Below are 16198 nucleotides of genomic sequence, written 5' to 3' on the forward strand. Positions count from 1 at the left end.
AAATCTTTTGCTCGTTTGTTTGGTAGTTTGTCTTATTGTTGAGTTGAATGTATTCTATGATCTTGATATTAGCTTTTGTATGATATGCTTTTTACTTTTATTTTTTTGCCTCACCCAGCAGCTTTCAGGGTTTACTCTAGTCTAAGTGCTGAAGGATTACTCCTGGCAGTGCTTGGAAGAGCCTGTGTGGTGCCAGGGATCAAACCAGAATCATCAGCATGCAAGGCAAGTACTTTGCATGTATAACCTATATTATCTCTCTCTTGTCCCATGCAGTGTTCCTTATCCTTTTCCCTTCTCTGTTTCATTCTGTCATCCTCCTATCCTGCTAGGCTGACCCTCTAGTCTAGTGCTATGACCCGCTATGTACATGATTTTCACCTGTGGCTTCCCTGGGATTCTTTAGGCCCACAGGGGGGCCACATGGCCCTCAGCTGAGAAATACTAGACAAGAAATAGCAATTTCATAATGTGTGTGTGTGTGTGTGTGTGTGTGTGTGTGTGGTGGGGGGGGGAGTTGAGGAAGGGAGTTGGAGTGTAGGAGAAAAGCACTTCTGTTTCCTTGGTTATTATTTTAAAGCACTTAATCTGATTACATTTTAATTAAGATTTAAGAATTAATGGGAGTTAAGTAGGTAAATAAGAGCAAAAGGCATTCTGGTTGTGCCTTCTAGCCCATGTGGAGCCTCTAAGACTGGAAGATATCACTGGTGCGTTTGATGAAGAGTTTGGCACTCTTAGAGTATGTGCTTAATTTTTTTTCAAAGATGAAATGAAATTTTTTGGTAGTTTTTATGCCAGACCAGGCATAAAAACGAAAACTGGCTGGTTCCTAACACTGACATAGCATAATTTGTCATCTTCGACCAGAGGGAGATTCTAGACCTTTCAGCAAGTCCTTCTAGTACTAGGCACAGTGATAGACATGTCATAAGTACTACAATTTTTTAATTATTATTATTATATATTCTTTTGCTTTTTCGGTCACACCCAACGATGCACAGGGGTTACTCCTGGCTCTGCACTCAGGAATTACTCCTGGCGGTGCTCAGGGGACCGACCATATGGGATGCTGGGGATCGAACCCAGGTCAGCCGCGTGCAAGGCAAATGCCCTACCCACTGTGCTATTGCTCCAGCCCCTATAGGTACTACATTTTTAAGGAATTTATTAGGTAAATATTTAAGGAAAACTCTACTCATAACACTAACAAAGCCTGTTTTAAAAGACAGCATTCTTTATGAAAAACAGATATGAAGGAAAATCAGATGAAGAGATACATAGATCAAGTTCTGAAGGGTCCATAGTGCAAGAACTTCTATTTCTTTGGGGTTTGAGGTACATGGTACTCTCTTTACACAGAAGTGTTCTTCAGCCTAGAGCTCTTGGTTCCCCATTGCTTAGGGGCTTTATGGCAGTTCTATTAGATGACTCATTAAATCTTGGGCAATAGCAGCCAAGGCTGAGCCTAAAAGCTTCGACCCTCTAATTATGATTTGGTTTATCTGGCAGTCACCTCCCAACTGAAGCTATTAAGGCATTGCCTGGAGTCACCTAGTTAGCATTAAAGTGGCATGCTGCTCCAGAAATTGGAAGGAATTTATAAACTTTTCTTTCTAGACCTGTGGATTAAGACCAAACATTCTAATAGAAGATGCTCCATCACTCACCACTCAAGAAATTAACAGGGATTGGGGGAAAGTATACTGTGATTCTTGGATTCTTAGTAGTGGAATATGTGCACTGGTGAAGGGATGGGTGTTCAAGCATTGTATAATTGAGACTTAAACCTGAGCGCTTTGTAACTTTCCACATGGTGATTCAATTAAAAAAAAATTTAAAAAATTTAAAAAAAATTTTAAAAGAAGAAATTAACAGGGATTTTGTCTTGGTATATTGCTATATTTATTTATCGAGTAAACTAATGAATTATTGGTTCTACCTGATTGGAGGGGCTGGAGCGGTAGCACAGTGGTTGGGCGTTCACTTTTCACACGGCCGACCCGAGTTTGATTCCTCCACCCCTCTCGGAGAGCCCGGCAAGCTACCGAGAGTATCGAGCCTACGCAGCAGAGCCTGGCAAGCTACCCGTGCAATATTGGATATGCCAAAAACAGTAACAATAAGTCTCTCAATGAGAGACCTTACTGGTACCCGCTCGAACAAATCGATGAGAAACGGGATGACAGTGACAGTGACAGTGACCTGATTAGAGAGTAAATCAGATTCAGATCTCCAGTGAACATGGGGACAGTCCAAGAAGTCAGTTGATCCCATTTCAGAGAAAGTTGAAAATAACATAAAGGAGGGCAGTACATCTAAACAACACCACTGTATTAGGGCAGTAATCACAATGTAAGATAATATAGTCACAAGAGCAGCCTCCATTGTTTAGATCATGGTAGTTACCCACAGGACTATGTATTTTAGGGAAATGTTCATGAAAGGATTACCTGAAAAAAGTCATTATTTTACATAATTGGGAAGCTGCTATTAAAGTAGGAACATAGCTGTTCAGAGGGACAGATTCTAGACTGGGTGATAAGCTCAAAGAGCTGAAACTTGCACTGGGCAGTGGAGTGTGATTCCCCCACCCTACAAGCTCCACCAAATGACCCCCACACTGTTAGGTACTGAAACTTCAGGGCTGTAAGATGGATTTGGATGTCGCTGAGTTCCTCTGCATGCCTTCCCCTCTCTCCCGCAGCCCTTCTGACAGTGCAGACTCCTGAGCCAAAATGCAAGGGTTTAAATTTTGGTGACTCTACTATTTAATTTGGGCAGGTTACTTTTTTTCCCCCTGCCATAGTCTTCCCAGCTATATAAATAGGGTTGGTGGTCTGCAGACACTGCGCCCGCCCCCTGAAAATGCTGCACAGTACAGCCACTGTCAACCCTGTTCCACACCACTGGAAGCCTCCAGTCTTTGGGCCATGTCCCCTTCAAGCTGTGTTCAGAGTTCCAAAGACAGCAGGCAGTTCCCCAGCTCTGAGCACTAGGGAGAATGGATTTAATAAAGGCTCCTGCTTGCCCAGAATCATCCCAGGATTGAGAGCTCATGCACCACAATGGCACCAGGGGCAAGTCCTTCTAGGGGGAAGATTTAATGATGAGAATTTCATCCTGAAGCACGAAGGTCCTGGCATCTTGTTCAAGGCAAAAACATAGCATTCCAGATTTTCATCTGCACTGCCAAGATGGAGTGGTGTGTGTTTTTTGGCAAGGTGTAAGATGGCATGAATATTGTGGACCTCAGGGATGACATGATGAGCAAGAAAATAATGGTTTCTGATTATGAACAGGTCTAATCATTATGGTTTGTCTTTTACCCCAGACCACTTCTGTTGCTCCAGAGAGGGCATTCGTATGCTCCAAATGGCCTACAATCCTTCCGTTTCTCCTGTGTTTCTTTGGGTTTGGTATTTTCCTATCTCTGACCCCTCTCCCAGTGTAGCTGGATTGCAGAATTGCTTGTGACTGTGGAGTAAATAATAAAATAAGAACAATGCAGATGATGGTATCACATTTGTTTTTAGTTTTTTAGTTTGTTCATTTGTTTTCTTTTTGGGTCACACCCAGTGATGCACAGGGGTTACTCCTGGTTCTGCTCTCAAGAATTACTCCTGGTGGTGCTCAGGGAACCATATGGGATGCTGGGAATTGAACCTGGGTTGGCCGTGTACAAGGCAAACGCCCTACCTGCTATACTGTCACTCTAGCCTCCACTGCTACTGTTTTCTAGTGAGCATTTAGCATTTTTCTTAAATTCAGAATTCACCTTGAAAAATGTACTACATCTTATTTTATCTCCAGATCTCTAACTAGACTTTTTCTTCTTAGGAATCTAAATTCTGACACAATGTTTTGCCAGAGATGTTTTTGTGTGTCTGCCAACCCATAAAATGAAGCATGCAGCCTGGCCAGGGTTACAGATGGGATCAATTTACTCAGCAGATGTGTCCTACACTTGATACCAGATTTATTTTAAGTTGTAAATAAGAAACAAGAAATATCCAGTGGTTTTATAGAAAAGCTTTGAAAAACCATAGAGGTACAGGGGAAGGGAAAGGAAGACACAAGAGAAAATAATGTCACAATAAGTTCCTTTTCTCTGGGTTTGTATATCCATTGCAGCTTCTCTGGGATTTGGTCTCACAGTGAAACCAACATGTCATTGAAAAAATCAAGTAACAGTACTCTTATGAAACCCCTCCAGATCCATCTACTCATTTCCACAAATAAGGTTTATCAGCCAGTTTACCAAGACTTAGCCCATGTGATTTGGCTACATAACCACAGCCTGTTGGATGGGAAATAGTACTGATTTGAATGCCAGCCAGTACAAAGATGAGATAGGTTTTCCAATTTTCACAGGCATTTGAGTGGAGAACAGAGAGCAGCTTCAAGCACTTAGCAGTTTGCTTTGACACTAAAGCAAAAAGAACAGAATGAGATATAGGGAAGGAGCCCTGTGAGGTGACCCAGGTTCGTACTTGGGCTGTGAAGTTGGAATAGGGGAATGGGCCAGGGGCCGGGGAGATGACTTGGAGCATATGTTTTTCTGTGAGAGACCTGGATTTGATCCTAGGTACTAAGGACACCTGAGTACCTCTCAGAGACTCCCCCGCTCGCCATCCCAGGCACTGGATTGGGGAATTGTCTCCAAGCACTTCCTATTGTGGTCCCCAAAACATACAAAAAATGTCTAAGAGATCATTAAAAATGCTTATTCCAGTATCCTGTTATATGTCAATTGCATATTTCAATTGAAAATAAAATTTAAAAAATTTTGTTGAACACTCAATTTAACATCTGGCTTGGAAAGTAGTCAATAAATAAATAAATAAACAAATAAATAAATAAAAGTTACAGGACCCTGATGAAACCCCTCCAGATCCACATACTCAGTATTGTCAGGTTTATCAGTATTCACATATTCATAATGAAACACAGGAATAGTTCTGATGCCATATTACTTAATGTTAAGAGTTACTAATATTTTTTGATCAGCAGTGATTGATGCCTGCACCAGAACCAACCATTAAGAAGTTTGTTCTTCAAAACACAATAGTGAGGAATAAAAAAACAAGAAAAAAAAAGAAAAAAAAACACAATAGTGAGGGCTGGAGCAATAGCACAGTGGGTAGGGCATTTGCCTTGCACGTAGCCGACCTGGGTTCGATTCCCAGCATCCCATATGGTCTCTTGAGCACCGCCAGGAGTAATTCCTGAGTGCAGAGCCAGGAATAACCCCTGTGCATCGCCAGATGTGGCCCAAAAAACAAACAAAAAAACCCACAATAGTGGCAAGGATGCAGCTTAATGTGAAACACATTTTGTATGTATAAGGTAAAGGGTTTGATCCCTAATCCCATAAACATACGCATACACACATGCACATGCTAACACACAGTAGAGGTCTCAAAGCCACAGATAAAATATCCACATCCATATGCTTCCCGAGATATAAGTGAATTGACATGGCAGAATGATCATGTCCCCTCTGGTATGGAGGCCAGGGATTGTTCTTGTAATACCCAGGAGGATCCAGCATAACCTGGTGAGGTTCCACAGAAGCCAATATCAGGTTCAAAGTCCTTAAGGACAGGAAAACTTTTTTTTTTTTTTGCTTTTTGGGTTACACCCAGCAATGCTCAGGGGTCACTCCTGGCTCTGCACTCAGGAATTACCCCTGGCTGTGCTCAGGGGACCATATGGGATGCTGGGAATTGAACCCAGGCCGGCTGCATGCAAGGCAAACGCCCTACCTGCTGTGCTATCACCCACAGACAGGAAAACTTTTGTGAGAAAAAAATAAAATAGAGACTGTCCTTGGGCTAGAAAATAGAGTGGGTAAGGTGCTTGCCTTGCATGTGACTTACCCTGGTTCAATTTAAGGCACCAGATAAGTTCTACCATGAGTAACCCCTGAGCACAGAACCAGGGAACCAGGAGTAAGCCCTGAGCACTCTGGATGTGGCCGTCGAAATATGTATTTCATGTGAGAAGGGTATATAAGCTTCAATCCCTTTATGTTCCTCTGAGTAAGATATTTTGCTTTGGTAATGGCTGAGGAGGGGCAGGAGAGAGTAAAACCCCATAGACATTCTTTCCCAAGAGTTTTTGGCTGACCTTGATTACTTCCAGGGCACTTCATCCTCTGCTTGCCTCATGGCGTGGCAGCTAGAGCAGCAACACTGCTCAGATGGTTCAAATTGCTCTTGCCCTGCTTCCACACTCAGTGCAGGTGGATAGTGGGAGTTAAGTACACTTAAGGCACAGTTGAACACCTGGGACAAGAACAGAGGCAGCAGATGGTGAGAAACTGACTTAGAATGAAGACCACAGTCTCTAGAGCCCAGGTCTCTGATATGAATCCTCCAAACTCCTTTACTGCTCGGGAGACAAAGAAACAATTGAAATTGAAATTGGCCCTAAGTACATAAGAGCTGAAATATAAGAGTTTCAGTATTAGAAATCAGAAAACTTATCTGGATTAGGAATGGGTGAAAATATTGAGACTGTCCCCCTTAAAGACAGGGCTGGGGTGTGGTGGTAAGAGAACAAAACCATATCTCTTATTCTTATTTTGAATTTTTTTGTTTTGGGGCCACACCTGTGAACCCCTGTACTATTTCTCTGTAACCCCTGTACTATTTCTCTGACCCCTCACACCAACCCTTGAATATTTGCCTCTAAGAGGTGAGCACCAAACTTGGGTTTGATAGCACTCACTTTGAGAAAAGACATTAATAGGTTAACTTTACCCTTTTTGAAAATGGCCTCTTTGCCAAATGGGTCTCTGGCTTTTCTGACTTCTCAGGTTAAAGGCAAAATCCTCCACAAGACTGGACTCAAACATCAACTGCAAGCTCTGAATTCTCAGATTACACAACTACCAGCTCTTCTGACCTACTGGCTATAAACGGGGCATTCCCACCATCCTTTCAGGTTTCATAGCTTGCTAATATGACTCACAGTGCTCAGGAAAGCATTATACTTACAGGTCTTACTTGTGTGTGGGGGGGCAGGGTAGCCACATCTGGTAGTACTCAACTACTATTCTTAGCTCTGTGCTTGGGACCAAGTGGAGCCAAGATCAAATCTGGCTCATTCCTATACTCACAGTTCTATTTCAGTCTTTTGGGGGGTCTTAGGAGCTATACTCAGTGGTGCTCAGGGGCTATCCTTGTGTTCTAGGATCAGTCCTGACAATGCTTAAGGGACCATACGTGGTGCTAGGGATTAAACCAGGTTTGGCCCTTTGCAAGGTGAGCAGTTTCCCTGGTACAATCTCTTCAGCCCCACAGTTTTATTTTAAGGGGCATAAAGTAGGACCAGCCAAATGTAGAGAGGTAAGAGAGGTGAAGGCCTCAGAGAATTGTAACTACATAGTTTTCATGTTTTTAGGTTGTGTCACCTCCCAGCATGTTTATGCTTATTTCCAACCAGGAAAGGTCACCCCTGTTTTGGAAGGCTGGGATTTTCAGTGGGGTTTAAACCAAAGCGTGACTAATGGAATCATTGGCCCCATGATTGAACTCCATCTCCAGTCTCTGTCTTCTTCTCAGAGGTGAGGTTGATAATACATGACTCAAAGCCAATCCTCCAATTGCTGGTTGATCTCTCTGGGTATCTGCTGGTATCTCCTCCTCAAATAAATTAAGTGCAACTGTGAGTCACCACATTAACATAAACTACCAAGGCACACCAGGAATAACAAAGACATTCCTGTCCCTCAGGAAATTCCAAAGATTCAGAGGTTCCCTCCTAGAAACCTGGAACAAAGAATATGTCCTTTATTCTACAATACACACTAGGCTCAGACTGTCTGTGCAATAGAGTTTATGATGAACATGTTTTTCTTCTGGGAGTCTAACATTTGAGTTCATGAAAAACAGAGGTGTCCACATGATCAGCCCCTAGTGAAAAACCTGACTACTGAGTCTCCAAGAATATACCTACTTGGCAGTGATTTCCATATGTTGTTAGAACTCATTCTTAGAGGATCTGAGTTAGCCCTCATGATTGTTGGGGAGAGTCCTTACCCATTTGTGCCTGGTTTACTCCAGGCCTTGCGCCAAAGTATTTCTCTTTGCTTGAGAACCAGTCATCTGAGTCTTCAATCTTGTGAATCTTCCTAGGGTAAGTCAGCAAACTTGCTACCCAAAGCAACTATTTTCAGCCCACCTGGGTTTTATCCCCAGCACCACATATGGTCCCATGACCAGGAGTGATCCCTGAGCACAGAGCCAGGAATAATTCCTGAGTGTGGCCCACCCCTTCCCCCAACCAAAAGTAAAATAAATGAAGTGCTTCTTAGGGGGTGAGAAAGATAGGACTAGAAAGCGTTGACTCCTGGCACTGTACATAGTCCCCCAAGCATTGCTGGGAGCAGAGCCAGGAATAGCCCCTTAGTATAGCTGGGTGTGACCCACCCTCCCCATAAACACCCTTTGCTATGGGGTCTATTGACAGTTTCTAAGACAAAAGGGAATAAAATGCCAGTGTTTCTTTTCAAGAAAAAAGAGTCTAGGTCATAAGTGCCAAGAAGCCTTATCCACTCACCACTCTGAGAATTGTTCTGGATATCCTTCAGATAGCCATGATTCTGTTTGTGTGTAGCCATAGTTCTGTTTCTATTGTGCGTGGGGTATCTATGGCCCACAGGCACCCCCAACAGGTATAGAAGAAGACTGGGTGGGAACAGGAACAATCCAGCCTCTTGGAGAGTGTAGGGTGTTCTCCCAAGCTACAACAATATTCAGGGTTGTAAGAAATCCTGGGATCGATCAATGCTTCTCAGTGGGGATCCACATGTCCTTCTGTGGGTCCCCAGGATATTCCAGTGGGAGGTCACACATGAAAACCGCATAAACAAGGTAGCCCCAACACTTGGGGAACTAATCAGTAAGACAGGACAGAGGGCACAGGAAGCAAACAAAGTGGGAAGGAGACCATGGTTGCAAAAAGGTTGAGAAATGCTTGTCTAAGGAACACAGGGCAGAGAGTAGCTTTATAGCCTCACTTGATGGGAATGCAGTAGCATTCTTGTCAAAAAGATCTGTACAATATGAAGAACAACATCTTCTGGTAATACCAAATAACTTTAATGATATTGTGGTTGTTGAATTACTGAAACCAGGAGGCTTACCCTGTTGCCGGCAGAGATCTAGAAGGGCCCTAGAGATGTAAGTTGGGGAAAAACATGACCCAGAACTGAAACCAGACCAAAGGCAGGAAGGCCTTTGACACAGGGCCCATCTGAGGAGCCCAGAAAACCACTGGAGTACAGAATCCCAGGCCCAGAGCCAGGTTGGACCTTTGGGGAGAGACTCCACTGCTGGACAATGTCCAGCTTATTATAATACATTTGCATAATATAAATCACCCACCTGTATCACAATTGCCATGGCAACCCCTGGGAGTGACCAAGTACGATCAGAATCTGGCTGGTACTTTGACTCCAAGACCTCTCCCCAGAATCCTCCTCTAAAAATATCATGAATGATTCCTCCCCTAATTAATTTCCCTCTTCCTATGCAATTATAAATTTGAAATTGGCATAGAAAGGGTGATCTCTGTAGAACATCTTTCATTCTCACTTAGGAAAATCAAGTTTAATTATTTTGAAAATAGTTTTTTGCTATACTTTTATTTCTCTGACTTGTGCTTGAATTCTCTTTTGTGCAGGGCAAGCAATCTGGGCACCCATATCAGGACTTGAGGACCCTGGTCCTGATCGAGTACTTACCACTTCATTATCACATGAAGAGATTTTTTCCTGAATAAATGCCCATAGACGCCTGCTGTCCAAGTTGCTTGGAAACCAGCTGTTACAGAAGAACAATATAGTTGCCTGCTTGCATGGAGGCTGAACCAGGCCTTCTATGCCACCGAGGTGCATGGGGCTTCAGGACATGGTGTTGCTGGGCTATTCATCAGCATTAGCAAGTCCACTTAGCAAGTTACTACAAAGGGAAGCCACACCGTCTGCTTGCTAAAGCAAACACTTAAAAACAATTTAAGGGGACAAGGGATGAAATTCAAAGGGCTAGAACACCTTCCTTCATCTCCCTGTACTTCCAGACTTGGCAGTTATGCACATGTCCCAGAGCTGCCAGTCAATTAAGAATTTTTAACCCTGCTGTATCAACCTGTTAGAAATTTTGGATGCCCTGGAGTGCGAGGCCACGATTTAGTTTGTAACATCTCAAACTCTATAACACTGATAATCCAGGAGTAGCACACCAGATTGGAAGGAAGGGAATGTAGAAGCAACCAATCTCAATTAACAAAATGTAAACACAGAAGTCTTAACCTGTAACATTTTAGTAATGTCTTATATCAGGACTTAAGGACTCCATGGTGAAATACAACAGTCTTCACTAACTTGCTTCTAAAAAAAACATTTTTTGGATCATCCTTTTAGTAAATTATTTATAGCAAGCAATGTAAAATAAATTATTGAGGGCCTGCTATGGGGGCAGACTCAAGAGTGGTTGGGAAATTGGAAATTATGGTGGGGAGGTGCAATGGTGGTGGGATTGCTGTTGGAATATTGAATATCTATAACTAATGACTTAATAAAGTTATTTTTTTTAAAAAAAAGGCTGGAGCAATGCTTTGCTTCAAATTTGATCTTTGGTATATCAGCATTACAGATGTGGCCCCTCATTCCCCCTTCCCCGTAAATTAAATAAATTGAGTTTGAAAAATATGACACCTATATAAATTTGGAATGAACCCATCAAAACTTTAGTCTATTCATTAATTAGTGAAGGAACTAGTAATGTGATAAGGCTAAGTCAAGGGAGGAAGTTGAGAAATGGAGACTTGAGCTAAGGATGTTGAAACAAGTTTTGCTAAAAGATGCAAAGTGGCCACATGCCATAGAATCTGGAAAATACTTCTGTGATTCTCTTTTCTACTGACATAAATCTTTGTATAAACATATAGTGTCAGTGTTTGGGCTCTAATCAAATAGTAAATAGTAAATCCAAACATAGGTGTGTCTACTGTAAAATTGTCCAGAGATCCTGGTCAGCAATGACATAGAAAGGACATGCAGTATCCTCCTGTATCATTTCCAATGTTTGACCATTTTTTCTTTTAACAACATTTTATTGGGCCATAGAAAGATGGTCAAAGGGCTCGAGCACTTGCTTTGCATGTGGGAGCCCCAGAAGTGACCTCTGTCTCTGCACAGTCCCCCAAACATCACTGAGAGCTTCCCTTGAGCACTGAGCTAGGAGTAGCTCTGAGTACTGCTAGGTGTGACCCCAAAACAAAAAATTTTACTGGAGTGATATTGGTTTATAATATTATACTGAGTTTAGATGCACAGCAATCTGTGTGTGGCATTACATGGCATTGTATATTATATAGTATGATTTCCACCATGTCTAATTTCCATCCACTATGCAATTGACTCCCTTTATTCAATTTTCATTCACTCCAACTCTTGCCCTCTGGTATTTGCTACTTTGCTCATATAATTCAAGTGTTTTTTAGTTTGGTAATCTTTCTTTTGGGGTCAGATTCTACCTAGCAGTGCTTGGGGGTCCATTCCTGGTGTGGTGCTTGGGTGGGGAGGTCTCTCCCCAGGGTGCTTGGAGATCATTCCCCACAAGATTTGATGTATGCAGTGTTGGGGGATCAAACCTGAAGCCCCAGCATGCAAAGCATGTACTCAATCCTCTGAGCTGTCACCCCAGCCTGCCTGATCTTTTCTCTTTTTTTTTTCCAATTTTTGGGTCACACCCAGCAATGCTCAGGTATTACTCCTGGATCTGCACTCAGAACTCCTGGCGGTGCTTGGGGGACCATATGGGATGCCGGGAACTGAACCCGGGTTAGCTGTGTGTAAGGCAAATGCCCTACCCGCTGTAATATCACTCCAGCCCCTGCTTGATAATTTTTAACACTTCTAATTTACTTTTTGTAACAAAGATAATACCTTTCTATCCAGTTTTCTGAATTTGCAGGGTGTCAATTGATGTTGAAGTTGGGCCCCCTCAAGTACCACCAGCCTATGTAACCAAAATAAGATCCCAGGATCAGTTACTGGGGGAAGGGAAGTGAGCACATTTGCTCTAGTATTCAGCAGCTTAATTGAATCTGGAGGATTCACTTTCAGGATGATTTGCTCACAAAGGGAGCTGACAAGTGGATGGTGTCAAGCAGGAAGCAGGGGTGGGGGTCGATTTATTTCTCTCTAGATGGGGCCTTCCTATGGGAGTCCTTGATTTTCCTAAATCAGGCATCTGGGTTCCATGAGTAGGTATGCTGAGAAATAGAAGGTAGAAGTTGACAGATTTTTTTTTTTTAGCACACAAGCCCCCAAATGCTATTGTGGTATTCTATTCTCTGGTGAAATCACAAAGTCCAACCAGATTCAAAAGAAAATATTCCTTCTTTCTTCATGGGGATATAATAGAATTTACGTATTTTTGGTTATTTACTTATTTATTTTTTGAGAAGTTGCATTTCTTAATTTATTTTTTTCTGATCACAAACAGCTTATGCTGCTTTTACATGAAAATTACAATGACTGTCTTTCAAGATCCCCAAATATTTTCTCCTGTTTTGAGTATTGGGTTTAAAATGGTGTCCAGGATAATAACTTGGTTAGTGATTGCACAGCAAGCCCCTATATTTGCAGGACTTGGAGCCATTGAGAAGGACCTTTATTTCTCTTTTATATTCAACCTCGTACTTGATCCACCCATAATAGGTGCACTGAATCATTTCATTTAATTCCTTGTTTCCCTTCTTTCTGTTGTAGTGTCAGGGATCAAACCAAGTGTTTCATACCTGTAGCACTGTCGTCCTGTTGTTCATTGATTTGCTCGAGTGGGCACCAGTAACGTCTTCATTGTGAGACTTGTTACTGTTTTTGGCATATTGAATACGCCACGGGTAGCTTGCCAGGCTCTGCCATGCAGGCAGGATTCTCTTGGTAGCTTGCTGGGCTCTCCTAGAGGGATGGAGGAATCGAACCAGGGTCGGCTGCGTGCAAGGCAAATGCCCTACCCGCTATGCTATCGCTCCAGTCCTTCATACCTGTAAGGCATATATTTTACCACTGAGTCTCTTCCCTGGCCTTTCACTCATTTTTAATTGCCCAAAAGTGACACTCAGAATGTGGGTGTTAAAAGAAAATTTCAAAGATTAGAAAATAGTAGTCAAACACCCAAGGATAGTAGAGATAAGGACCAGGAGGATTGTTTCATCCATGGCTTGGAAGCTGGCCTCACATGCTGAGGGGAAATAGCAGCTGAGATAGAGAAGGGAACACCAAGTAAATGGAGGGCTCACTCAGGATGGGAGATGCATGCTGAAAACAGACTATAGACCGAACATGATGGCCACTTTATACTTGTATTGCAAACACCAAAAGGAAAGAGTAAAAGGGAATGCGCCTGCCACAGAGGTGGGGGTGATGGGGGAATGGGGTCTGTGTGGTGGGAGGGATATTAGGAACATTGTTGGTGGAGAATGGGCACTGGTGGAGGGACAGGTATGGAGGGATCAACCGAAACATAGCACTGTAGCACTGTCATCCCATTGTTCATCGATTTGCTCGAGTGGGCACTAGTAACGTCTCCATTGTGAGACTTGTTACTGTTTTTGGCATATCAAATACGCCATGGGTAGCTTACCAGGCTTTGCTGTACGGGTGCGGGCAGGATACTTTCGGTAGCTTGCCAGGCTCTCTGAGAGGGGTGGAGGATTTGAACCCTGGCCAGACGCATGCAAGGCAAACACCCTACCTGTTATGCTATCGCTCTAGCCCAAACGTATGCACAAAAGTTTGTAAGTCTGTAACTATACCTCATGGTGATTCATTAAAAAATTAAAAAAGAAAAAGAAAAAGAAAATAGTAGTCAAGCCATAATGTAAGGTTTTTTGATTTAAAATTTATTCTGGTTTTCTGAGTCTTCCTGGCCTTTAAGACACTGGATCCAGGCTGTGGTGGGCGTGAGCCCTTCAGTGCAAAACTGAGAATTTTCTTGGGTCTCCTGGAAGGAGCTGGGAACAGAGACATCCTAGATCTCTGAGAAGGAGGTCAAGGACCAGTGACAAATACTTCCTGCTGCTTGGTTGAGCGGTGGTGGAGGGGGGGTGGGGTTGCACAGCAATAGTAAAAATAGGTAAGGCAGAGATCGGATAGAAAGTGTATCCAGCAGGGTTTATTTGGCAATGAAAGTCAAAAGAGAAAAGATGTCATATTTGTTTATTTTCAAGGTGATGGGAGGTGTTATAGAAAGAAAGGTGAGATGAGAGTTTATGCTATCACAGGCCAGCAGCCAGGGAGAGGCAGGCTTAGGGCCCAGGATTCTGGCATTCTGCATAATTCTTCAGATTATTTCTAAAGAAAGTATTATTAAAGTCATTTGCTTCCCAACTGCAAAAATTTTTTTTTAATTCTGAATAAAAAATTAAATCTCAGTGGAATTTACCGTCTAACAGAGGAAGGTAAGATTAGCTATGATGAGACAATTCGATGATGAAGGTTAAATTAAGTAGCGGCCGAAGGAACAGATGGGAATGACAGGTGGAAGAGAGGATGATTTGGGGAGGGTCCAAATGGGGAAGGGAGGAAGTGACAGCACCTCCACTGAAGTTCAGCTCCGAGAGGAAAGCAGACCAGGAGAATGGCAAAACAGGCCAATTTGGAGATGTAACTGGACATGAAGCTTGAGCAAGCCAACCATCAGGGGAGACAGAAGCCTCAACCCAGGAATCCTGTGTGCCTCAGATAGCGGGCAGTAGTCTGGGTGAGGTCATAAGAATATGCTACTGAATTTCCCCCCTCTTACAATGTAGTATTTGCCCTGTTGGAGCTCCTTTATTTCACTTAGCGTCCTCCATGCAGTTGCATGCCAAGCTCATTCCTGTTAAAGGCCAAGTAACAACTGCATATGTATATACAGGTTTTTTGTTTGTTTGTTTTGTTTGTTTTTTGAGCTTAGGTCTTGATCCACTGAGGGCCATTTGGGTTATATCTACCTCTAGCTGTGCTGAATAATGTGAACATTGATGTCCCATTATCTATTTAGTCTCTAATTTCAATTATTTTGATTATGCAGATACTAAACTAGTTATTTTAGATAATATTTAGATAAACTAAATATTTTAAGAATTTAAGCAAACACCAATTTTATAGGGTTATAGGGGGAGGGGGAGGGAGAGGCGCGTGGATCACAGACTCAGAGATCATTCCTGGCAGACTGGGGACCATATGTGGTGCTGGGGTTGAATCTGTCAGCCCATTTTTGTGTGTGTGTGTGGGGGGGGGCACATTCAGCAGTGCTCTAGAGTCACTCCTGGCTCTGTGCTCAGGAATCACTCCTGGCAGTGCTCAGGGGACCACATGGGGTGCTGGGGATCAAATCTGGGTCAGCTGCAACAAGGCAATTGCCCTACCCACTGGACTATTTTGCTGGACTATCAGTATCTATTAACTTTGGCATTAGAAAAAAATGTTTTATAGGGAAGATATTCAAGCAGAGCAAGATGATTCGACTGGCTGTAACTGACACGGTGGTCTTATTTGGGAAAACTTAGATGGCTATCTAAGATAATAGTACTTAGGTTTTTAGAGTTTTCTTTTTCTCTTTTAAGGGCATACCCAGCTGTACTCAGGGTTTACTCCAGGGTTTACTCCTACTGTGCTGTGGGGGCCAGGGTCGACCCTGGTTGGCTCAGTACAAGGCAAGCGCTCTACCCTATGTACTATCTGACCCCGGGTTTAGATTTCTTAACTGGGAGGCATCAGCTGGTTTGGGTTTAGGTTTGCTTTTTTTTTTTTTTGCCTTTGGGTCACACCTGGCAATGCGCAGGGGTCACTCCTGGCTCCTGCACTCAGGAATTACCCCTGGCGGTGCTCAGGGGACCATATGGGATGCTGGGAATCAAACCTGGGTCTGCCGCATGCAAGGCAAACACCCTACCCGCTGTGCTATCACTCCAGCCCCTAGGTTTGCTTATATACAAGGCTGTCAAGGCTATTATGCCACTGACCTCCTTATTAAATAATACTCAGAATTGAATTCATCTATTAACCTTTAAAAGATTTTATTTAAACTTGTATTCTGTAGTCAAGACTATACCCTGTCAACAAGACAGAAACACAGGAATGTCTTAGTGAAGCACACTTGAGTTACATGGTCCCCCTCCCTTTCATTGGGTC

Source organism: Sorex araneus, chromosome 5 (assembly GCF_027595985.1).
Source record: "Sorex araneus isolate mSorAra2 chromosome 5, mSorAra2.pri, whole genome shotgun sequence".
Taxonomy (NCBI): domain Eukaryota; kingdom Metazoa; phylum Chordata; class Mammalia; order Eulipotyphla; family Soricidae; genus Sorex; species Sorex araneus.